The sequence below is a fragment of the Dermacentor variabilis genome, unplaced genomic scaffold, assembly GCF_050947875.1.
Source record: "Dermacentor variabilis isolate Ectoservices unplaced genomic scaffold, ASM5094787v1 scaffold_14, whole genome shotgun sequence".
Lineage (NCBI taxonomy): Eukaryota > Metazoa > Arthropoda > Arachnida > Ixodida > Ixodidae > Dermacentor > Dermacentor variabilis.
In genome coordinates this window covers 4,976,949-5,000,843 of record NW_027460302.1, presented here as the reverse complement: position 1 = coordinate 5,000,843, position 23,895 = coordinate 4,976,949, and the positions used below count along the sequence as shown (strand labels likewise).

The following is a 23,895-nucleotide window of genomic DNA, read 5'->3' as shown; positions in this document are numbered from 1 at the left end:
GGATGCATCGGAATTAGCCAATAGCCGGATCGTAATTCTTCTGAGGAAAAGTAAGAGGCAGAATGAAGGCAGTCTATTGCGTCACCAATACGTGGGAGTGGGTACACCTCCTTTTTTGTTACAGCATTCAAACGGCGTCGACGCAAAATCTCCAAGATCCATCTTTTTTTTAACAAGAATCGCTGGAGCTGCCCACGGACTCGCTGACTCTTGTACGACTCCCTTTTCCATAATTTCATGCACTTGTTCGTTGATAATCTGGCGCTCCTATGGTGAAACATGGTATGGCTTTTGTCTAATCGGATTTGCCGATCCCGTGTTGACGGTATGGCGCGTTCGAGACACAGGGGTTGCAGGTATTTTGTCCTTCTGCGCAAAGTCTAATACCGAAACCTGCTTCGAAAGCACACCCACTAACGTTCGGCGTGCACTCGTGCTGAGCGATTTATTTACCATCGACAAAAAGGCCGTTTACGATCTGTGGCCATCAGGTTCTTCCGGCACATCTGTAAGTTCAGCCACTGATAAGGACGCGTGTTCCCTGGCGAAGGCTAATTTCATGCCATCTGGTAGTATAACGGGCTCCTTAGAACAGTTTACGTTCCATGAGGCAGTGCGTTTGCCTTTGATCGGCACCACACAATATAGCACCAACACATTCTTCTTCACAACTTTAAAGTGCATCGATTCAACGGTAGCTTTGAAGCTGTCGGAATAGGCTCCTCAACAGACAACGGGAACGTAAACGGCAGATAATGCAGGTATGACCATATCACCTCAAGCACACAGTGTAGTTTCGCGATCTACAGGGTTCTCCAGGAGTCCTGATGCAATCCTACCACTTATGACTACCTTCCCTGTGCGGCGGTCGACAGTAGCACCACACTCCCGCAAGAAGTCCATGCCGAGAATTACATCATTGGTCGACCGAGGAATAATTACAAACTCTGTCGTAATAACATGGCCTCCCGGAAACAGGTCAGCACGACACACCCCAATAGGTCGCAACGGATCGCCACTCACTCCACAGAACTTTGAATCTTTGTCCCATTTAAAGAAAACCTTTCGCCCTAACACGTGTTTAAAGAGACACTCATGACCGAAATTGTTGCGCCTGTGTCCACCAGAGCAATCACAGGGACATAATCTACAAGAACGCGCACTTTGTTTTTCAGCATCAACACAGGAGGTATTTCTGTCAGGAGCACGGCTCCAGCGACCTCACCTCCATCGGCCGCGCTAGCTAGTTTTCTGGTGACGAAGGGGACGTGATGCGACGCAGCGGTGAGGGAGAACGGGGAGCACGACGTTGCGGTGGGAGTGTCAAACTCCTTTCAGATGCCAGGGAGCTATGCCGGGAGCTGCACGGCCAATACTCGTCGCCAGATGATACGTGTGCTGGCCACGGGGCACCGTGTGGCCGTTCGGAGGGCCGAGAAAACTCTGAGGGCTGGCCATACCACGTGGTCATACGCTGGTTGCAAAACCGCGATATATGACCCGTGGCAACGCAGGAATAACACACCGGGAGAGGTCGAAACCTTGGTTGTTCGTCGAAGAAGCGGATATTATCATTTTCCCGCGTGTAGTGGGTTGGTTCGTGGCGTGTGTCACGACGATACATCGGGTGTCGAGAAGGCGTGCGCTGAGCGCGTTTGTCATAGCGCAGAGTCGGAGAGCGTGTTGTCATCTTCGACTGTGGGGCTGCGCTGTACCCCACGGCCGCTGCGGTAACCATCGGTTGCCAAGGGGCCGAATGTGACGCCGTCATAGCCTCACGTGACGTGTACACGCCATGGTGGTCAGCAGTTGAATGCAACAACTCTTCGAGGCGGGAAAGTTCCTCGCAGACAATCTGTCGGATGGTCGAAGGAAGGTCGAGGCAAGGCCTTGTGTCCACACTGGCAACCGTTGTAATGTTTGCCAACCGATCAAACTTTGGCGCAATCCGACGCATCTTGAGCGTTTCAAATGTTCTGCAGTGCCGAACGACGTCGGACACAGAACTGAGGCTCTCCTTTCTAATTAGAAAATTGTACACATCCTCAGCTACTCCTTTCAGCAAATGGCCAACTTTATCTTCTTCCGACATGCGAGCACTGACCACCTCGCACAGCTTTAACACATCTTCGATATATGTTGTGCATGTCTCACCTGGCAGCTGCGCTCGTTGCGAGAGTGCCTGCTACGCACGCTTCTTTTTGGCGACTGAGTCCCGAAAACACGCCTTTAACTCGCCAACAAAATGTTCCCACGTCGTAAGCGCGTCCTCGTGGTTCTCGTACCACACGACGGCGGTATCGGCCAGGGAGAACAGCACATTGGTAAGCTGAGTGGTTGCATCCCACCCGTTGGATTTGCTCACTCGTTTCTAGTGGACGAGCCACTCGTCGGCATCTTCGCCCGCTTTGCCTCCGAAGGTGGGTGGAACTCGGTAGTATGGCAGTGGACTACTAGGCTCTGCCCTCGGAGCGGCTCCTTCTTCTCGCATGTCGAAGACGGTCGCGGCTGATGGCGGGAGGCCGGCAAGTCCATGGCTTCGACGAAGCTGCGGCAGTAACGGTTCCGTTGTAGTAAGCGGTACCCCGCACCTCCACCACTTTGTTACGCATGAATGAGACCGTTTATCACCCTTACGGATCAAGGGCACCGTTGACTTTAGGTCGCGAAGGTGATCGCAAGAGCGGCCGGCTGATTGATCAACTCAGCGTCGTTCTCTTCTTCCTCCCCCCCCCCTCAGGACCGCAAGCACGTTCATCGGTCTTCGTTTGCTTCATGCCTAACAATATATATATATTACGATATTATCGAGCGATGCTCAAAAGACGGGCCGCCGCGAACGCGACGAAGTTGGTCGCTGCCCTTAGCGCGGGCGAGGGTCGGTCTGGCTCCAGCGTAAATAGCCTGTAAATAGCCTCTTCCGTCTGTGTCTTTTCACACATAACATTCTGGTGGAGGTTAGCGATCCCCGTCCTTGCCACGGAACTGCGAAGTGGTCAGCACATCGAGCTTGTCACCATGCCTCCCGGTGACGACCCTCCCTCTGCAACGACCCTCCGACTGCTCCAATCGTCACGGTTGCCCCGCATCGCGACCCTGGTGTGTTCTCTGGCATGGAGAGACACGACGTTGACGAATGGGTCAAGCTTGATGAACATGCCAGTGATAATAACAGGTGGGACCCAACGATCATGCTCTCCAATGTCATCTTTTATATCGGCGGCACCCCACGCGTGTGGCAACAAACGCATGAAGACGAGATCACCAGTTGTGACAGTTTCAAAGAAAAGCTACGGGAGCTGTTCGGCGACCCCTTTGGGCGCAAGGTTGCCGCGAGAATGGCTCTTGCGTCTCGTGTTCAGTCATCGACAGAGCCGTGCGCTTCAAACATCCTCGACGTCTTGGCTCTATGCCTGAAAGCTGACGATCATATGTCCGAAGCAGATAAAGTGGCACATGTGCTAAAAGGCATCGCCGACGACGCTTTCAATTTGCTTGTTTTCGACAACGTCTCGACTATCGACGCCATCATAAAGGAATGCCGTCGGCTTGAAGAAGCTAAGAGCAGCCGTATCACACACCACATCACGCGGCTACCCAACACTGCTGCTGCATCGACATGTGAGGGTCGACCACATCAGACTACCACCTGTGAAGACATAACCCGTATTGTTCGCCGCGAACTCGAGGCCGCCTGTTCGCCAGCTTTCTCCGCGACGCCTCCCGATCCGCCAGCAACCACCATTGCGATGATTCAGGCCGTCGTCAGACAAGAATTTGAGAACATGGGTCTGAACACCGTGTGTTTCACGTTTCAGCCCAGCGTTCCCCAGTTCTGTGGCGGCCCTCCTCGTCCCCGACAGTCCTTTTCTCCCACATCTCGCCGCAACCCGTCCGAATGGCGTACCCCTGATGACAGACCAATTGCTTCCACTGCTGTCGCATCGGCCACGTCACTCGTCACTGCCACAACCGATGGCCACCACATCCTCGGACATACGCCGCCGCTTATTCCCGCACTTTTGGACCTTCTCTTCCCCATAATACCCGCGATGAACGTACTGCCGCTGATGCTCCTGCGCCGGACATTCGCTGCAGCCACTCGCTCTCACCTCGACGCCATCAGTCTCGTTCGCCGCAACCCCGTCGCTTCTCTTCGCCGCCTATCGTCTCCCGGATCCAGCCGGAAAACTAAGCACTGCAGCTTGTTCTCATCGAGAACGAAGAATATGGGTTTATTTAGAGTATCTACATAAGGACGGTGCAGTTCATCAGTCTAGCATGATTGCGAGAGAAAGCACACTGAGGAGCCACGCAACAGCTCCTTAAATACACTCTGTCCTTGCTAGATCCCTAGGTGAGGGAAAACGTTCGACCAGAGTCATCGTAGCCGAGCCGTCTTTGAGGGGGAGGGCTTACACACACATTTCCGCACAGGTTTCACTGCCCCCACCGAGGCGAGACGATATTCGCAGAACCGGGTCTTGCGTCTTGAAAGGCGCGTGAGACGGTGCCGCCAAATACATTCCCTCAGGAACTCCCCCGCTCCCTACAGATGAGGTCGGTGATGGCGAGTTCACTAAGAAAGCCTGCTTCGCCGACCTCGTCCCGGTATTCCGGCGACGAAGAGTTGCTGACTCTGCGTATTGTCCTCCTCACACAATCATTCGCCGCAGCACACATCCTGACGCCAAGACGCTGCGGCATGACGTCTTGTCGTCCTTTCAAAGCAAGTCTCCACAGTAGACCTAGTGGCGCCGTTCGGCTGGAGACTGACGGTTGGTAACTAGAAACCGCCAACCCCACGGCTGCAGCTGGCTCGGAAAACTTTTAATGTTGGCCCTTCTGCAGGCCGTTCCTAACAGCTCCTCCTTGGCCCGGAAAATCTCGACGGTCCAGAGCTGACAACCGCTTGGCAGGAAGAAAACCGTTGGTGGCAAGGGGGTGATGCCTTGGCTTGCAGCGACCACTTTTGTAATGCTGTCAACACCCCAAAACATGCAAACACAGGCAACTGCAGGCAACTGCAAAACGAACCCCACAACACGGCTCTGCGCCGAGATGATGTATCACGGATGTCACTTTAGACCCGCTAGGCTTCAAAGAAAACATAAGGGCAGAAACAAGAAATACTGTATTTCGCTGTGCCAATTTTCTTCTTTTTTTGAAGGAATTTCATGCTGAAAAAATTGAGCAATCATAGAGGGAATCCTGCTATGATTGAATGAGAGGGGATCTTCTTGGCTTAACCAAATTAAGAATAACAACCCCAAAATTTAGGCGGGATCCCTAAACGCAGAATTCTACTTAGCCTCCTCAAATTCCATCCGCATTGTTATGCAACTTTCCTTTCTTATATCTAACGGAGTTGTCCTCTTGGAGAGTGAGGCTCCATCGGAGCAAGCGGCCATTTTTGTGTTATATTTGATTGAGCCATGTCAGAGGACAGGGATCGGTCTCGAAGGTGAACCTCGCTCCGTACAAGCAACACTACAACTTCTGGGCTGCCCAAACCAAACAAGCACATTCCTTCTCTGAAGCGCTGTAAGCTTCCTATCTTACAGTTAGTTTACGACTGGCATAGAGGATATGATGTTTCTCATTATCGTCGCCGACCTCACTAAGTAACACGCCCATACCTCTGTCGCTTGCGTCGCTCTGAACTGTGAATTCCTTTGTGTAGCCTGGCCCGCGAAGCACAGGACGAGAAACCAATAGCCTTTTCAAACTTTGGAAAACCCGCCGTGGTTGCTCAGTGGCTATGGTGTTGGGCTGCTGAGCACGAGGTCGCGGGATCGAATCCCGGCCACGGCGGCCGCATTTCGATGGGGGCGAAATGCGAAAACACCCGTGTGCTTAGATTTAGGTGCACGTTAAAGAACCCCAGGTGGTCAAAATTTCCGGAGTCCTCCACTACGGCGTGCCTCATAATCAGAAAGTGGTTTTGGCACGTAAAACCCCAAATATTATTATTAACTTTGGAAAGCGCTCGCTTTGACCTTTTCCCAGCGCACGCTATTCGGTGCTCCTTTTCGGAGGGCGTCCGCTAAAGGACTTGGTATTTGCGAGTAATTCGGAATGTACTGTTGATAATACCCGATAAGTCCTAAAAAATGAACGAATGTCTGTTTTCGTGCACGCCTGCGAAAAGTGTCCAATAGTAGCTGTTTTCTGCTCGGCCGGCCGTTCCCGTGCCCTGGCCGACAACATGACCCAGATAAGTAACCTGCGAACAGCCATATCTAAACTTTTGCGCTTTCGTCTTTAAGCCTGCTTCCATCAACCGTGAGACCACCTGTTTTAGGTGCGATACGTGCTGTTCGCAGCTGTCCGAAAAAATTGCTACAGCATCAAGATATGGCAAGGCGAACTCCTGCAAGTCTTTTAGGACAATATCCATTAATTTAGAGAAGCTAAACGGCGCGTTCTTCGGCCCGAAGCTGAGTGCGAGAGGGCGAAAAGTGCCTACAGGTGAGATAAATGTGGTATAGCGGCTGCCACTTTCTGAAAGGTGAACTTCCCAGTGTCCCCGCACGAGATCTGTAGTTGAAGTATATTAAGCAGCGTTAACTCTTTCAATTTGTTCCTCAATGTTGGGTATCGGGTACAGCTGATTCCTAGTGATTGCATTTAACTTCCTGTAATCAACACATGGACGAGGTTCCTTGTTAGGGGTTTCTACAAGTATTAGCGGTGACGTATAATCACTCTCAGCGGGCTCAATAACTCCCAACTCTAGCATGCGCTGTATCTCTGCCTCCATAATTTCTCTGTCGCGGAGACACCCTGCAAGGCTTCGATCTTGCGGGTTCGGTTGATGTCAGCTCTATTTCCTGCGTTATTAGTTCGGCTTTACCTGGCCGATCGCTGAATCTGTTGAGATATTTCCCTAACAGCCCTCTTTAGCTCATCTACCTGCTCGGGTCTAAGAGAGTGCGAGCTTACCGAATGTTTGACCACTTCTTTCAGGCAGATTTCAGAGTTGGAAGTTGCCTTACACCCATTAAACTCGGTTCTGGTGTCATCCTGCGCCTTGATGGCAGAGTTAACGACTCCGCTCCGCTCTCCGCACGGCTTCATCAAATCGCAGTGGTATATCCTTACCTCCTTCCTGCGACCTGCTTTACCCGAACGCTGGCAGGCGTCGCATGATCTTAGAAAGTTTCCTACGTCTTTGCAACAGCCAGGCCAGTAGTATTCCATAAGCAATGTTTCTTTTGATTTGTTTATGCCTAGGTGGCTAGACCACCCATTTCCATGACAGAGACCCAAAAGGTCCTCCTTGTACTTAGTAGGTGCGGCTAACTGATCTAGAATCCTGCCCTTTCAGTCTCTGTAGTGCCGATACAGCAATTCTCCTCTCCCTTGTACCGTCACGTTGACCTAGCAATGCCTTCTTTAGCTGTGTAGTTAAGCTGTCCTCATTCTTTTGCTCAGCTGCCAGTGACTCTCTGTCCACACGTAAGAGCTGATCGAAGGTCTTGGGGGCTGGTGATAGTAACGACCCTGTCTCGCTTGCGATTGCGTCAGCTGGCTCTTCCTGCAGGCGTGAACTTTGACGCCCTAGTGATACGCTCTTATTGAGCAGGTCAGCTGGCAGGCTTTCCTCAACCGATTTCTTTGTCCCTCGAGCCTAGCTCGGATTCGGTTAGTGAACTTACCTCTTTTGCTACTTCCGCTGGAGCAGCTTGTGCAATTGCAGCCGAAGGTGACGCGATTTTACTAGCTTGGCCTGTACTACGCCCTACCCCAGTTTAAGCCCTTTGTCACGCAGTAACTGATCCCACCGATTCGAAAAAACGTGAGGGTACTCCAGCGACAAAAATTTGGAAACTGCAGCTTCGGTCACGAGCTCCACGAATGGTCCACTGATTTTGACTTTGGCCATGGGCAGACACAGGCTGTGTTCTTCTACAACCTGTTTAATTCATGCTACTTCTCCAGTGAAGTCATCTACCGTCACATAAGCCGCATGGCCAGTGTCCATAGTGGCGGCACTGTCTCGCAGCGCGCGGCATGGTTTGCCATTAACTTGCAGGAAGTGAAGATATGGGCTTAATAGTTCCATATTCTCGTCTTTTTTATCCACGTAGGAGAAAACTGCGCTAGGCTTCCCGCAGTTTAGCGCGATATGTCCTAGTTTATGGCACTTGTAGGAGCGAATCGGTCTGAAAGATTCAAATTTTCCTTTCTGCTCTTTTTGTACAGTCTCCCCGTTTGATTTCTCCTCGCTGTTTTCTGAGGGCTTTTCCTCCACGTCTACAGGCGCCGGTCGTTTATTCTACGAACCCTCTTTGAACGGAAATGGTTTCCGTGGTTCATTTCGACCGTCCCAATTTCCGTCCTCGGCGTTCAGCTTTCTAGGCGTTGCGCACTCTTCAGCTAATTCAGCCGCCTTTCCTCAGGGTTTACATTCCCTCTGTCTTGCACCCGCAGTTTCACAGCTTCGGGGATGCTTATTTAAAACTGCTCTAGACACATGCATTCAATGATCATGTCTCTGCTGTCGTGCGCTTTTGTGCTTTTCAGCCACTCGATTAAGTTTGCCTTTAAGCTATGTGCAAACTCCGGATATCGCTCGCTATCGTTTTGCCTGTGCTTCTAAACCTCTGCCGAAAAACTTCGGCTGAAAGGCGGTACTTTTTCAAAAGATTACCTTTAAGCTTTTCATCATCATATGCATCCTGCGCACCGAGTCTGGCGATTACTTCCTCAGCCTCACACGGCAACATAGACAGCAACCACTGTGGCCATGTACTCGGAATGAAGTTCACCTTCTCGCAAGTCCTTTCAAAATTTCCTAGGAACAAGCCTATGTCGTTCCCGAACTTCTACGGCTTTAACAGCCTGTCCATGCGATATGATTCTGCCTCACTTGATCATCCCCGAGCCCCTTCACTTCCCTTGAGACTACTCCAAACGTTTACTTTCAAGTTGCATTTTTCTTAACTCGCGATCTTTCTTGCGTTCCTCTCTCTCTGTCCCGTTCTTCTGTCTCTCTGTCCCGTTTCTCTCTTTTTTAAGAAGTTCCAACTCCATATCAATGTCTTCCTCAGTGGCCTGTTCGGAAATTAGCTGCAATAATACCGATTTTAGCATTTCCTTGCGTACCTCTAGGCCCAGTTCCTCACCAACAATTAAATATTCGTCTCTCAGCAGTGTCCTTAACTCCATGATTGCTGCTTTACTGCCTTCGTCCTGCTCGCTAATCCTACCTAGGAAAACACAACCTAGCTAGTAATCAATAATCTAGCTTTCCGACTGTTCTAAACAGAACAGCCCCAAAATGAAGACTAGAGAGTCAAAACAAGAACCAAGCACTTAGCAGACACAGCACTACGTCGCAAAGTCCGTCCCACTGCTGCCACCAGTTGTAAAGTTTGGAGTCGGGCATGAATTAGATGGTAACTGGCCCATGCCGTCGTCCAACTCATCCACGCTGAGGACGTCGTTGAAGTGACAGACTTGTTCTCATTGAGAGGGAAGAATATGGGTTTATTTAGAGTATCAACATAAGCACATTGCAGTTCATCAGTCTAGCATAACTGCGAGAGAGAGGGCACTGAGGAACCGCGCAAAGCTCCTTAAATACACTCTGTCCTCCATAGATCGCTAGGTGAGGGAATACGCTCGACCAGAGTCATCGTAGCCAAGACGCCTTTTAGGGGGAAGGCTTACACACACACTTTCGCACAGCTTTCACTGCCCCCACCGAGGCGAGACGGCCTTCACAGAACTGGGTCTTGCGTCTTGAAAGGCGCGTGGGACGGTTCCGCCAAATACATTCCCTCAGGAACTCCCCCGCTCCCGACTGACCAGGTCGGTGATGGCGAGTTCACTAGCAAAGCCTTGTTCGCCGACCTCGTCCCTGCATTCTGGCAACGAAGAGTTACTGACTCAGCGTATTGTCCTCCTCACAGAGTCAGTCGCCGCAGCAGACATCGTGAAGCCAAGAGGCTACGGAATGACGCCTTGTCGTACTTTCAAAGCAAGTCTCCACGGTAGCTTAGTGGCCCCGTTCGGCTGTAGACTGACGGTCGGTTCCTAGAAAACGCCAACGCTGCGGCTGCAGCTGACTCGGAAAACTTTGCATGTCGGCACCTCTGCAGGCCTTTCCTAGCAAGGCAAGGACTGAAGGATGGAGTCTTTCACCGCTGTTTCTTGAAGCTGCCGTTTCTCAGGTTTTCATTTTTTCTGGTGATAGTCAACGCGTTTGGCTTACCACCGCACTACCATGACTTATATATTTGCGGCCTCCCCCTTGTTGTCATTTGCAGCTCCCAAGGCAAGGATCATTGTGCTCATTAGAGAAAGACATGGCGACTTGGACGAAACAAAATGCAGCTTTTAACTTTGCACTGACGTTGTCAATTCGCTTTTGTGGTGATAGCTTTTGTAGCGAAAAAAAAGGAGGAACCATCCGAGCACTTTATCTACGCTAAGACAACAGCTATCACAGCTTGTTTCCAACACCAAATCCGACGTGTTACTTCGGCCGAGCCGCGGCAGATCATGCACTAGCTCGACCACGATGTTTTACAGCGAAGCTGTATATTGGTAACCGATTCGTCCGCCTGTCGCCTGTACGCCGAAAATACCTCCAGCGCAACCCCATGCGAATACACGAAAAAAAGTGGAAGAGAGGTGCGCGATTGGCAGCAACAGTAGTGACGTCGTCGCTTTCTGTCGCAGCCTAGCGGGTGCGCAGCAGTTTGCCTCTGGCTGTGAAATGAGTAGACGACGCATCATACGCACTCCTCCGGAGCAGGCAGCTTTCAATCAGTAACGCCGCGAGCTGAACCATAAACGAGCTCGTCCACGCCATCCCGATGAAAAATGATGAAGAAAAGCTCGTGTAGCCGAGCGCAAGCAGCAACTGCGCACCCAGGATGCGCAGCCTACCAAGACATCCTTTAATGAATCGTCGACGTTAACCCAGCAACCGGGGCAGCACCTTTCAGCTTCTCTAGTTAACCATCTGTACAGAGTGTTTGGGCGGTGATGTTTTTCTTTATTTCCTTCATTTCATTCTGGCTAACTCAGAAGGAGCCTGTTCGAGGGCGCCGTCTTATTATGCGGGTGGGAGCGCGGTCACGTGGTATCCGCCATATTTCGCTGGGTTTCTTTATCGGTCGGGAAAAATTAGTACGCAATTAGTACGTCGCTGAAAATACCGACGTTAGACATTCCTTGGCTGTGCCTACAGACGCCTCATTGACACTATCATAATTAGGAAAGCACGTCTCCAGTGAAATAATTAACAACTACCTAATTAAAACTCAGTAAAAAATATTTACTTGCGGCTGCTACACTGTACTGGAAACAATATGCACTAGGTTTTCTTCACATAACGCCTTGTTGTTCTTTTAAATCTTGGTGCATGATAGTTAATTGGGACACCGTGTATTTATTTATAGCCTTTGCACGCTGGTGACAATATTTCCATTCCTAATAAATGTTGCAAATAATTAGAAGTGTTTTTCCCATGAGTGCTTAGTATTGCTGACTGGAAAGAGAAACAATAGGGAGACATATATTACAAGGTAAATATACCTGGTAGCGAAGCTTCCATAGGAGCCCATACTGGCAAGTGTACTTGTTTGTCGATATCGGGCGACACGTTTCACCGCCTAACAAATGTTATCGCACAGCGCAGGACGCGCCTGCATCGTGCGTCGTGCGCAAGGAAAGGGCGGAAGCTATGCTGGACGCCCGAGTGTAGCTACCTAACGAGAACGTTGCCATCTTTACGGAAGAAATGAACCGTCTGTTTCGCCATGCCGACCCGGACATGTCCGAGGAGAAGAAAGTCCGCCTACTAATGCGTGGTGTAAAGGAGCAATTATTCGCCGGAATGGTACGAAGCCCACCGAAGACTGTCGACGAGTTTCTTCGCGAGGCCACTAGCATCGAGAAGACACTGCAAATGCAGAACCGGCAACTCAAGCGCCGCAAGAACTCGACGAGCTACGCCGGAGTTAAGTCACAAGCCACCGACGACCTGCGGGAGACTATCCGAGCGGTCGTGCGGGAGGAGATATAGAAGCTGTTCCCGTCATCACAGCCTCAAGTGGCTTCGATTGCCGACGCCGTACGTGATGAGCTCCTACAGCAACTCGGAGTAGCCCCTGAATCGCCATTGCCTCAGCCGCAACTGATGACGTACGCCACAGTAGCCCACCGTCACGTTCCCCCTCCGCGCCCACGGCAGGGCCTAGTGACGACACAGTTCCGTCGTCCACCACCACCCCCGCCGCCAGCACGCCAACCCGTCACCCCACGCGGCATAACAAGGAAGACTGAGGTTTGGCGTGCCCCCGACCACCGTCCGCTTTGCTATCACTGCGGAAAAGCCCGGCACAACTACCGCCGATGTCCATACCGGGAGATGGGACTCCGAGGATTCGCTGTTAACGCGTCGCGACCAGAGGTTGGCGAACGACCTCGCGATATCGCCGACTACGTCGCCGCCACACATTGGAACCCTCGACGACCGTCCCGTTCGCCGTAACCAGGCTGCTACCTGTCGCCGCAGCGCCGACCATACACCGGCCCAGCCCGGGGCCGCTCTGCAAGCCCATATCCGGAAAACTAAAAGCAGCAACCGATGGAGGTTCGGTTGCTGTTCATCGAACTGACGAAGATCCCCCGCCGCCGACGAAGACACCGAAGAAACTACCTCGACGACATAACGACCCGCCGCAGTCCCGACGAAGCCTGGAAGCAAAGAATACGACGACGAAAGACGACCTGACGACGTTACATACCAGCAACAGGTCAACGCGACGCAGCTGCGATCCGACGCCAAGACCGAACTGTCATCATCATCATCAGCCTAGTTACACCCACTGCAGGGCAAAAGCCTCTCCCATACTTCTCCAACTACCCCGGTCATGTACTAATTGTGGCCATGTTGTCCCTGCAAACGTCTTAATGTCATCCGCCCACCTAACGTTCTGCCGCCCCCTGTTACGCATCCCTTCCCTTGGAATCCAGTCCGTAACCCTTAGTGACCATCGGTTATCTTCCCTCCTCATTACATGTCCGGCCCATGCCCATTTCTTTTTCTTGATTTCAACTAAGATGTCGTTTACCCGCGTTTGTTCCCTCACCCAATCTGCTCTTTTCTTATCCCTTAACGTTACACCTATCATTCTTCTTTCCATAGCTCGTTGCGTCGTCCTCAATTTCAGCAGAACCCTTTTCGTAAGCCTCCAGGTTTCTGCCCCATATGTGAGTACTGGTAACACACAGCTATTATACACTTTCCTTTTGAGGGATAGTGGCAACCTGCTGTTCATGATTTGAGAGTGCCTGCCAAACGCACCCCAGCCCATTCTTATTCTTCTGGTTATTTCAGTCTCATGATCCGGATCCGTGGTCACTACCTGCCCTAAGTAGATATATTCGCTTACCCCTTCCAGTGCTTCGCTACCTATCGTAAACTGCTGTTCTCTTCCGAGCCTGTTAAACAATACTTTAGTTTTCTGCAGATTAATTTTCAGACCCACCCTTCTGCTTTGCCTCTCCAGGTCAGTGAGCATACATTGCAATTGGTCTCCTGAGTTACTAAGCAAGGCAATATCATCAACGAATCGCAAGTTGCTAAGGTATTCTCCATCAACTTTTATCCGCAATCCTTCCCACTCCAGGCCTCTGAATACCTCCTATAAACATGCTGTGAATAGCATTGGAGATATCGTATCTTCCTGTCTGACGCCTTTCTTTATAGGGATTTTGTTGCTTTCTTTGTGGAGGACTACGGTGGCTGTGGAGCCGCTATAGATATCTTCCAGTATCTTTACATATGGCTCATCTACACCCTGATTCCGTAATGCCTCCATGACTGCTGAGGTTTCGACTGAATCAAACGCTTTCTCGTAATCAATGAAAGCTATATATAAGGGTTGGTTATATTCTGCACATTTCTCTATCACTTGATTTATAGTGTGAATATGGTCTATTGTTGAGTAGCCTTTACGGAATCCTGCCTGGTCCTTTGGTTGACAGAAGTCTAAGGTGTTCCTGATTCTATTTGCGATTACCTTAGTAAATACTTTGTGGGCAACGGACAGTAAGCTGATCGGTCTATAATTTTTCAAGTCTTTGGCGTCTCCTTTCTTATGGATTAGGATTATGTTAGCGTTCTTCCAAGATTCCGGTACGCTCGAGGTTATGAGGCATTGCGTATACAGGGTGGCCAGTTTCTCTAGAACAATCTGACCACCATCCTTCAACAAATCTGCTGTTACCTGATCCTCCCCAGCTGCCTACCACCTTTGCATAGCTCCTAAGGCTTTCTTTACTTCTTCTGGCGTTACCTGTGGGATTTCGAATTCCTCTAGGCTATTTTCTCTTCCACTATCGTCGTGGGTGCCATTGGTACTGTATAAATCTCTATAGAACTCCTCAGCCACTTGAACTATCTCATCCATATTAGTAACGATATTGCCGGCTTTGTCTCTTAACGCACACATCTGATTCTTGCCTATTCCTAGTTTCTTCTTCACTGTTTTTAGGCTTCCTCCGTTCCGGAGAGCCTGTTCAATTCTATCCATATTATAGTTCCTGATGTCCGCTGTCTTACGCTTGTTGATTAACTTAGAAAGTTCTGCCAGTTCTATTCTAGCTGTAGGGTTAGATGCGTTCATACATTGGCGTTTCTTGATCAGATCTTTCGTCTCCTGCGATAGCTTACTGGTTTCCTGTCTCACGGCGCTACCACCGACTTCTATTGCGCACTCCTTAATGGTGCCCATGAGATAGTCGTTCATTGCTTCAACACTAAGGTCCTCTTCCTGAGTTAAAGCCGAATACCTGTTCTGTAGCTTGATCCGGAATTCCTCTAGTTTCCCTCTTACCGCTAACTCATTGATTGGCTTCTTGTGTACCAGTTTCTTCCGTTCCCTCCTCAAGTCTAGGCTAATTCGAGTTCTTACCATCCTATGGTCACTGCAGCGTACCTTGCCGAGCACGTCTACATCTTGTATGATGCCAGGGTTCGCGCAGAGTATGAAGTCGATTTCATTTCTAGTCTCACCATTCGGGCTGCTCCACGTCCACTTTCGACTAACCCGCTTGCGGAAAAAGGTGTTCATTATCCGCATATTATTCTGTTCTGCAAACTCTACTAATAATTCTCCTCTGCTATTCCTAGAGCCTATGCCATATTCCCCCACTGACTTGTCTCCAGCCTGCTTCTTGCCTACCCTGGCATTGAAGTCGCCCATCAGTATAGTGTATTTTGTTTTGACTTTACCCATCGCCGATTCCACGTCTTCATAAAAGCTTTCGACTTCCTGGTCATCAGGACTGCATGTAGGGGCATAAACTTGTACCACCTTCAATTTGTACCTCTTATTAAGTTTCACAACAAGACCTGCCACCCTCTCGTTAATGCTATAGAATTCCTGTATGTTACCAGCTATTTCCTTATTAATCAGGAATCCGACTCCTAGTTCTCGTCTCTCCGCTAAGCCCCAGTAACACAGTACATGCCCGCTTTTTAGCACTGTATATGCTTCTTTTGTCCTCCTAACATCACTGAGCCCTATTATATCCCATTTACTACCCTCTAATTCCTCCAATAACACTGCTAGACTCGCCTCACTAGATAGCGTTCTAACGTTAAACGTTGCCAGGTTCAGATTCCAATGGCGGGCTGTCCGGAGCCAGGTATTCTTAGCACCCTCTACAGCGTCACAGATCTGACCGCCGCCGTGGTCAGTTGCTTCGCGGCTGCTGGGGACTGAGGGCCGGGGTTTGATTGTTGTATTCATATAGGAGGTTGTGGCCAAGTACTGCACCAGGGTGGCCAATCCTGCTCTGGTGAGAGAGTGCGTTACCGGTTCTGGTCACCGGGATCAGGCCGCACTCCAGGCCTGTTTGTGCAATTTTCTCAACACACGGTTTTTTTTTGTATTTTCCGGTGGAGAATTGCGCGGCACCGGGATTTGAATCGCGGTCCTCTTGCACTGGAGACGAATACTCTACCGTCCCCGCAGGAGTTAAATTAAAAATTGAATTATGGTGTTGAACTGTCATCATCATCATCATCATCAGCCTAGTTACGCCCACTGCAGGGCAAAAGCCTCTCCCATACTTCTCCAACTACCCCGGCCATGTACTAATTGTGGCCATGTTGTCCCTGCAAACATCTTAATTTCATCCGCCCACCTAACTTTCTGCCGCCCCCTGCTACGCTTCCCTTCCCTTGGAATCCAGTCCGTAACCCTTAATGACCATCGGTTATCTTCCCTCCTGATTACATGTCCTGCCCATGCCCATTTCTTTTTCTTGATTTCAACTAAGATGTCGTTTACCCGCGTTTGTTGCCTCACCCAATCTGCTCTTTTCTTATCCCTTAACGTTACACCCATCATTCTTCTTTCCATAGCTCGTTGCGTCGTCCTCAATTTCAGCAGAACCCTTTTCGTAAGCCTCCAGGTTTCTGCCCCATATGTGAGTACTGGTAACACACAGCTGTTATACACTTTCCTTTTGAGGGATAGTGGCAACCTGCTGTTCATGATTTGAGAATGCCTGCCAAACGCACCCCAGCCCACTCTTATTCTTCTGGTTATTTCAGTCTCATGATCCGGATCCGTGGTCACTACCTGCCCTAAGTAGATGTATTCCCTTACCACTTCCAGTGCTTTGCTACCTATCGTAAACTGCTGTTCTCTTCCGAGACTGTTAAACAATACTTTAGTTTTCTGCAAATTAATTTTCAGACCCAGCCTTCTGCTTTGCCTCTCCAGGTCAGTGAGCATGCATTGCAATTGGTCTCCTGAGTTACTAAGCAAGGCAATATCATCAGCGAATCGCAAGTTGCTAAGGTATTCTCCATCAACTTTTATCCCCAATTCTTCCCACTCCAGGCCTCTGAATACCTCCTGTAAGCATGCTGTGAATAGCATTGGAGATATCGTATCTCCCTGTCTGACGCCTTTCTTTATAGGGATTTTGTTACTTTCTTTGTGGAGGAATGCAACACAAAGAACCACCAACCTCAACGTGCTTCTCGACGGCCCCGCAGTCATCGCCTTAGTCGATACAGGGGCCGATTACTCCGTCATGAGTGGACACATCGCAGCACAGTTGAAGAAATTTAAGACTGCATGGCAAGGCCCCCAAATTCGGAGCAGTGGAGGACATCTTATTACGCCGACTTTAATCTGCACGGCAAGAATTACCGTTCATGACCGGACTTACCCTGCCACCTCCGTTATCCTCCGACAGTGTTCACGAGACGTCATGCTCCGCATGGTCTTCATGAACCAACACGGCGCAATCATAGACCTGAAGTCAAAATCGATAGCGCTGTCGGAAGATCAAGTGATACCGCCGGAGAGCTCTCGTAGTCACGGCGCCTTGAGTGTGCTCGAAGATTAAGTGAGCATCCCGCCGCACTCCAGCATTATTATTTCCGTCGGCACCGAAACACCCGCTGACGTAGAAGGAGTCATCGAGGACGACCAACATCTACTGCTCGACCGTGAAATTTACGTCGCAAGAGGGATCGCTCGACCACGGAGGGAAAGCGGAAGTGATGCTAACCAACTTCAGCCCAGAGCTCAAGCACATCAACAAGGGCACGACAATCGCGTACGAGGAAATTGTGGAAACCAGCAATGCCTTTATCCTCTCGGATTCTGCCGCATCTCCCCCGGTGAGCATAGTCCCCGAACCAGACTTTGACGTGAATCCAAGTCTTCCTGTGAGTTAGCAGCAACAGATCAGCAGCTTTCTCCAACGATACAGCGACTGCTTTTCGACGTCATCGAGGATTCGACAAACACCAGTTGCAAAGCATCACATAATAACCGAAGAGTGCACCCGACCACTCCGCCAGACCCCTTACCGAGTTTCGACGTGAGAAGGTGAAGCTATTAGGCAACAAGTCGACGAAATGCTGCGTGACGACATCATCGAGCCGTCGAAAAGCCCGGGGGCATCTCCTGTAGTCCTGGTGAAGAAAAAGGACGAAACCGTACGCGTCTGCGTCGATTATCGTCGACCGAACAAGATCACGAAGAAGGACGTGTATTCCCTTCCACGGATAGACGACGCATTGGATTGGCTATGCAACGCTAAATACTTGTTGTCGATGGACCTAAAGTCTGGCTACGGGCCAATAGAAGTCGACGAGAGAAATCGAGAAAAGACCGCCTTCATCACGCCAGACGGCCTCTACGAGCTCAAGGTCATGCCATTCGGACTGTGCTCGGCGCCTGCAACGTTTCAGCGCGTCATGGACACGGTGTTACCAGGATTGAAGTGGCAGACCTGTCATGTTTACTTAGATGACGTCGTTGTCTTCACCGGAAATTTCGACGATCCCCTTAGGCGGCTTGCAATAGTACTCGAAGCCATCTAGTCATCAGGGCTCTCTCTGAAACCAGAAAAGTGCCGCTTCGCTTACGATGAGCTTCTGTTTCTAGGCGACGTCATCGGCAAATCTGCAGTACGTTCCGACCCGCAGAAGACAGCTGTCATCGCAAAGTTCCAGAAGCCAATGGACAAGAAGGCAGTCCGCAGATTCCTTGGCAAGTGTGCCTACTATAGGCGCTTTGTCAAGGAATTTTCACGCATCGCGGAGCCGCTAATACATCTAACCAAATGTGATGTCGAGTTCAAGTGGGAAACGCCGCAGGCCGACGCATTTCAAGAACTCAAACGACGCATGCAGCCGCCGCCGCTGCTTGCACACTTCGACGAGGAGGCCTATACCGAAATCCACACTGGCGCCTGTAGCCTAGGACTCGGCGCCGTCCTAGTCCAGAGGAAAGACGGACTTGAACGGGTGATATCTTGTGCTAGCCGGTCGCTGTCAAAAGCTTAAGGCAATTATTCTACGACTGAAAAGGAATGCCTCGCCATCATTTGCGCTACAGCAATATTCAGCCCTTACCTCTGTGGCAGGCCATTCAAAGTCGTCAGTGACCATCATGCGTTGTGCTGGCTAGCTAACTTAAAAGACCCTTCAGGACGGCTGGCGCGGTGGAGCCTCAGACTGCAAAAATATGACGTCACTGTAATATACGAGTCCGGAAGAAAACCGTCCGACGCCGACTGCTTATCACGCGCCCCCATCGATCCCCCGCCGCAAGACGACGAGCACGACGACGCTTTCCTTGGAATAATAAGCGCGGAAGACTTCACCTTAACAGCAACGAGCAAACCCGCAGCTAAAAGGCCTCCTCCAGTATTTGGAAGGGAACACCGACGTTGTCCCTAGGGTATTTAAGCGCGGGTTGTCTTCGTTCAAGCTACAAAACAACCTGCTCGTGAAGAAGAACTTCTACCAGTCCGCGCCAGCTACCTTTTTGTTGTACCGTCAGCGCTGCGTCCAGAAGTACTGCACACCCTACACGACGATCCAACCGCTGGGCACTTTGCATTCTCGCGGACGCTGTTGAGGATACAGGAAAGGTATTACTGGCCGTGTCTGACCGCTGATGTCACCCGTTACGTCAAGACATGCCGAGGCTGTCAGCGACGCAAAACACCACCGACAAGGCCAGCAGGATTGCTACAGCCGATCGAACCTCCTCGCCGACCATTCCAGCAGATCGGAATGGATTTGTTGGGGCCGTTTCCGACGTCAACAACCGGGAATAAGTGGATCGTCTTACCGACGGACTATCTCACCCGCTTCGCTGAAACTAAAGCTCTACCAAAAGGCAGCGCAGCCGAAGTGGCAAAATTTTTCGTCGAGAACATGCTGCTGCGACATGGTGCTCCAGAAGTCCTCATCACCGACAGAGGAACGGCTTTTACAGCAGAGCTCACCCAAGCCATTCTGCAATACAGTCAGACAAGCGACAGGAGGACAACTGCCTATCACCCGCAAACGAAGGGTCTCACGGTGCGCCTGAACAAGACCCTCGCCGACATGCTAGCAATGTACGTCGACGTCGAGCGCAAGACGTGAGACGCGGTCCTGCCGTATGTAACCTTCACTTAAATCATGGCGGTGCAAGAAACAACACAGATCAAGCCGTTAAAGTTGGTTTACGGCAGGAACCCGACGACGACTCTCGACGCCATGCTGCCGCACGCCACTGAGAAGGAGAATCTTGACGTCGCTACCTATCTCCAGCGCGCCGAGGAACCCGACAGCTCGCCCGCCTACGGATCAAGAACCAGCAGCGTACCGACAGCCGACACGACAGCCTCTGACGACGCTACGTCGAGTACCAGCCCGGTGACCGTGTTTGGGTTTGGACCCCGATACGCCGACGAGGACTCAGTGAGAAACTATTGCGATGCTATTTCGCACCCTACAAGGTCATCCGACGTATTGGCGTACAAGACTATGAGGTCGTGCCAGACGGCATTCCGCATTCACAGAGGCACCACGCACGATCTGAAGTGGGGCACGTGGTGCTTCTTAAGCCCTTTTACGCACGCTGACGAACTTCCTAAGGTTGTTGTTTCTTTGCTAGGAGTATTATGTTTATTACTTTCGTTTGTTTGCAGCATCGGGTCGATGCATTCTTTAAAAGGGGGGCATGACACGTGTTTTTATTTGTCTTTATCGGTCGACAGGTTTCACCGCCTAACAAATGTTATCGCAGGACGCGCCTGCGTGTATCGGAAGTTTCTGGAATGTTATCGCTGCTTCCATCCGCTGTCTGTGATCGAACCTTTTGTAATCTGATCGCGCGTGTGCGCGACGCGAATGATGTAGAACTTTGTGGAAGGCACGCAGGTCCCAGCGATTACTCTGGAACGTTCGACGACTTGTGTATAAAAGCCGGCACGCTTGACCCGCTGATCAAATTTTCGACGATCGCCGACCGTGTTCGCCGCTATCGTTGTGCTATAAGTGTAGGCTGTTTTTGTGGGCACAGTCGCCCAATAAAAGTTCCTTTTGTCCTTCACAGTATTGCTACTGTGTTTTTCAACGTCACCACCACGTGAAAATACGTTCAAAACATGGTGATTCATCGTCTCTTCATGGGGCTTAGCGCTATGTGTATGTGGAGGGAACAGTTCCTGCGGAAGAAAAATAATGTGAGGTCATATCCGCTAAAAAGAAAAATGACGTCATTTTGTTTTCGAAGGCGCAAAATTGGTTTTCTTGGCCTGCTTTTATACATTTATATGCTTTTATATATATTCAAATGCCCCGACATTCGACTTGATGGGCGTTTCGAGCTTCCTGCGCGGAAAGCTATGCAGGAAAAGGCCGCCCGTACGGTTGTCCAGATTTCACCGCTGCATAGAACCTACTTTTTTTGGAGGCCGACGAAAGCTTTAGGTGTAGAGTGCTGATCCTAGCGTCGAATGCCAAGCCCGTCGCCCAGCGCAGTCGTACGAAAACAACTACACAATTATCTGACTGTCGTAACTCACTACTTTTGACTGCCAGGTTAAGGAGCGATGAAGCTAGCCGCGTCACTAAATTCAGACAAACTGCGACAAGCAAAAAGGCACAACGCGTGAGGGGGGCGTATTTCAAGGGGTGAACTTTACGAGCGCGCCTTTCTGCACATTTCAAGAGGCGCATTGCATTGCGAGTGATAGCGGCGTCAACGCCCCCTGTTGCGATGGGCGCTGAAAAGAAATATATTTGTTAATAATAATACAATTACATAAACTTGTGTTTTCTTAACTCGTCACAAATATATAAAGTTGACTAGGAATTTGATTTTCGTAGAATGAATCTGTGTCCAGCTATAATTAAAAAAACGCTTTTTTCTTTCACAATGTTTGTTCCCTCCATACCTAGTCGCACTCCAATCGCTGCTCCCATAACCACCCTTGCTGATGTCAGTGACAATTTGTGGTGAACCACTTTTCGCCCGAAGCGTCGCGACCCACTTAGATCGTCCTTGTATATTATTCACGTGCATTTCCCACACCGTTGATAAGAGTCTGCCGAAGGGGTCACTGACGTCTATGGGTTTTTTTCAGAGTCGAAAAAGCATGCAAAGCAGTTTGAAGCGAGATGAAGATACATATCCATTCTGTAGACCTGGCCATCCATACCTTTAGAAATAATTGTTAAGTGACTTGGTCCTTCTCTTTCGAAAATATCATAAACATTGTCCTGAGTATATACTTAAATACATTGTGTATTTGCATGGATGTTCACAGTGGAAATTTAAAACAATATAGAATTGAGAAAAAACGCATGAGGCAGGCGCCGCTGTTACTTCTAATGCCCTTGTGCTCCAATTGACAGAAGTGAAATAAAGCGAAAGCATTAATTAAAATCCGTGCAGTCCACGCCAACAACCATGAAGTAAGCCACAGTAAAATTTGAAGTGAGAAGGTCGAGGCAAGGGAAAGAAAACCTCAATGAAATAGGTGACAAAATTCTGGTAATGACAATTTAGGTGAGGGGCGAGCAAGTATCAGCATCGGCGGGTGAGCAGAGCCCCCCCCCCCCCCTTCACCGGAAAATTCGGGTGAAGGCGCGCGCCCCAGAGCGAGGGTGGTTGTCCTCCTTTCAGAGTAGTTGTTCGCTTATTTTGTTTTTTTCGAAATAAATTGTTAGTTGCGTGTAGCGCCCGTGTTTGTTATTTCACTCTTTCACATCTATGTTTTTTCGTGCACTTTTTCCTTAAGATGGAATGCAGGACTTGTCAGATTGCTTTCACGCGCCGCTGCTGCCACGTGAATATCACGTGTTTTAGTGATGGCAAACAGTAGGGAAAGCGAAGTACGAAAGACTAGTGACTGCAGCGAAGCAGTAGCTTGACATTCCTGCAACCCAGGTGGCAAGCGAAAGGCTTTTCTCAGCCTGCTGTAACACAGTTACTGGCCGGAGGGAGTCACTGACTTGAAGAGGTGTTAAGAACTAATGTTCTTGCACGGGAACTCACGTTATTGTCCTAAAGCACTCTAAGGATCCGAGTGGCTTGTTTGTGATGTTTTAACATTTAACCACAAGAGTTGGTACCGAGTAAGCTTAGCATGGAACAGTCTTGAAATTTACTGATGCTGTTTGTGATAAATTCACAAGTAGCCGTTGCTATTGCTCTCACAAGATATTAGTGAAGCGTGTACTTTTTCTTTTCTCGGATACTGCATTTCACCCTCTAAGAACTTGGTTATCGCTCAGCGAAAGACGCGCCTGCATGATTGGAACTTAGTGGAACGTGACCGCTCGCTGTATGCGTTTTCTGTTGTCACCTAAGCTTCTGTAATCTGATTGTATGCGTGACGCGATTTGTGTGGTACTTTCTGGACGACATGAGGGCACAAGCGATGACTCTGGAAGATTCGATGACTCATTATAAAAGGCCATGCTCTTGACCGGCAGATTAGATTTTTGACGATCGCCGACTGTGTTCGGCGCTGTCATTGTGCTTTGAGTGCATTCTGTAATTCTGGGCACAGGTTTTCCCAATAAAGTGTGAGTTTCACCAGTCACAGTTTTGCTACTGTGTGCTTGACCGTCCCTACCACGTGACAATAGTTTGCATTATGCAGTTAGTACATTTCTATTTGTTTGCTTTCTATTTTCGTGGAAAATAGGCACTTGCGTGTTGTTTCCTGTAATCTTATGTTTCTCTTCCTGCATCGCATCAGTCAGTTCCTACATTCACCTTTTTAACTGAAGGTGAGGACTACGGCTGCGTAAACTCCAGAAGTGCACTTTTAAAGCGAAGCTTTCTTTGTCTGCCGAAATAGGACTGCAGAAAAGCGATATAAAGCCCGGAATACATGGAGCGTTTATGAGGCGATTTTCGCATCACGGCGCCGATTTGACGCCCGGCGTCGAGAAAAACGCCCGCCGCCGCCGATCAGGACCAGCTAGATTTTGACGCGGCGCGCACGCGTCTGACGCTACCGGAAGTGCCTGTCGGAGTCACTTCCGTCTGTTTTCGGCGGTAGCGGCCAGCCGTCTCACCGTTCCTTGCCGTCCCTTGAACACTT

The 23,895-nt window shown here is 49.9% G+C and overlaps 1 protein-coding gene across 2 annotated transcripts in view; it reads right to left on the bottom strand.

Annotated features, from left to right (window-relative positions):
• Positions 1–23,895, bottom strand: part of LOC142567826 (putative phospholipase B-like 2) — a 277,787-nt gene that overhangs the window by 23,469 nt on the left and 230,423 nt on the right. The gene's annotated exons all lie outside the window — the stretch shown is intronic.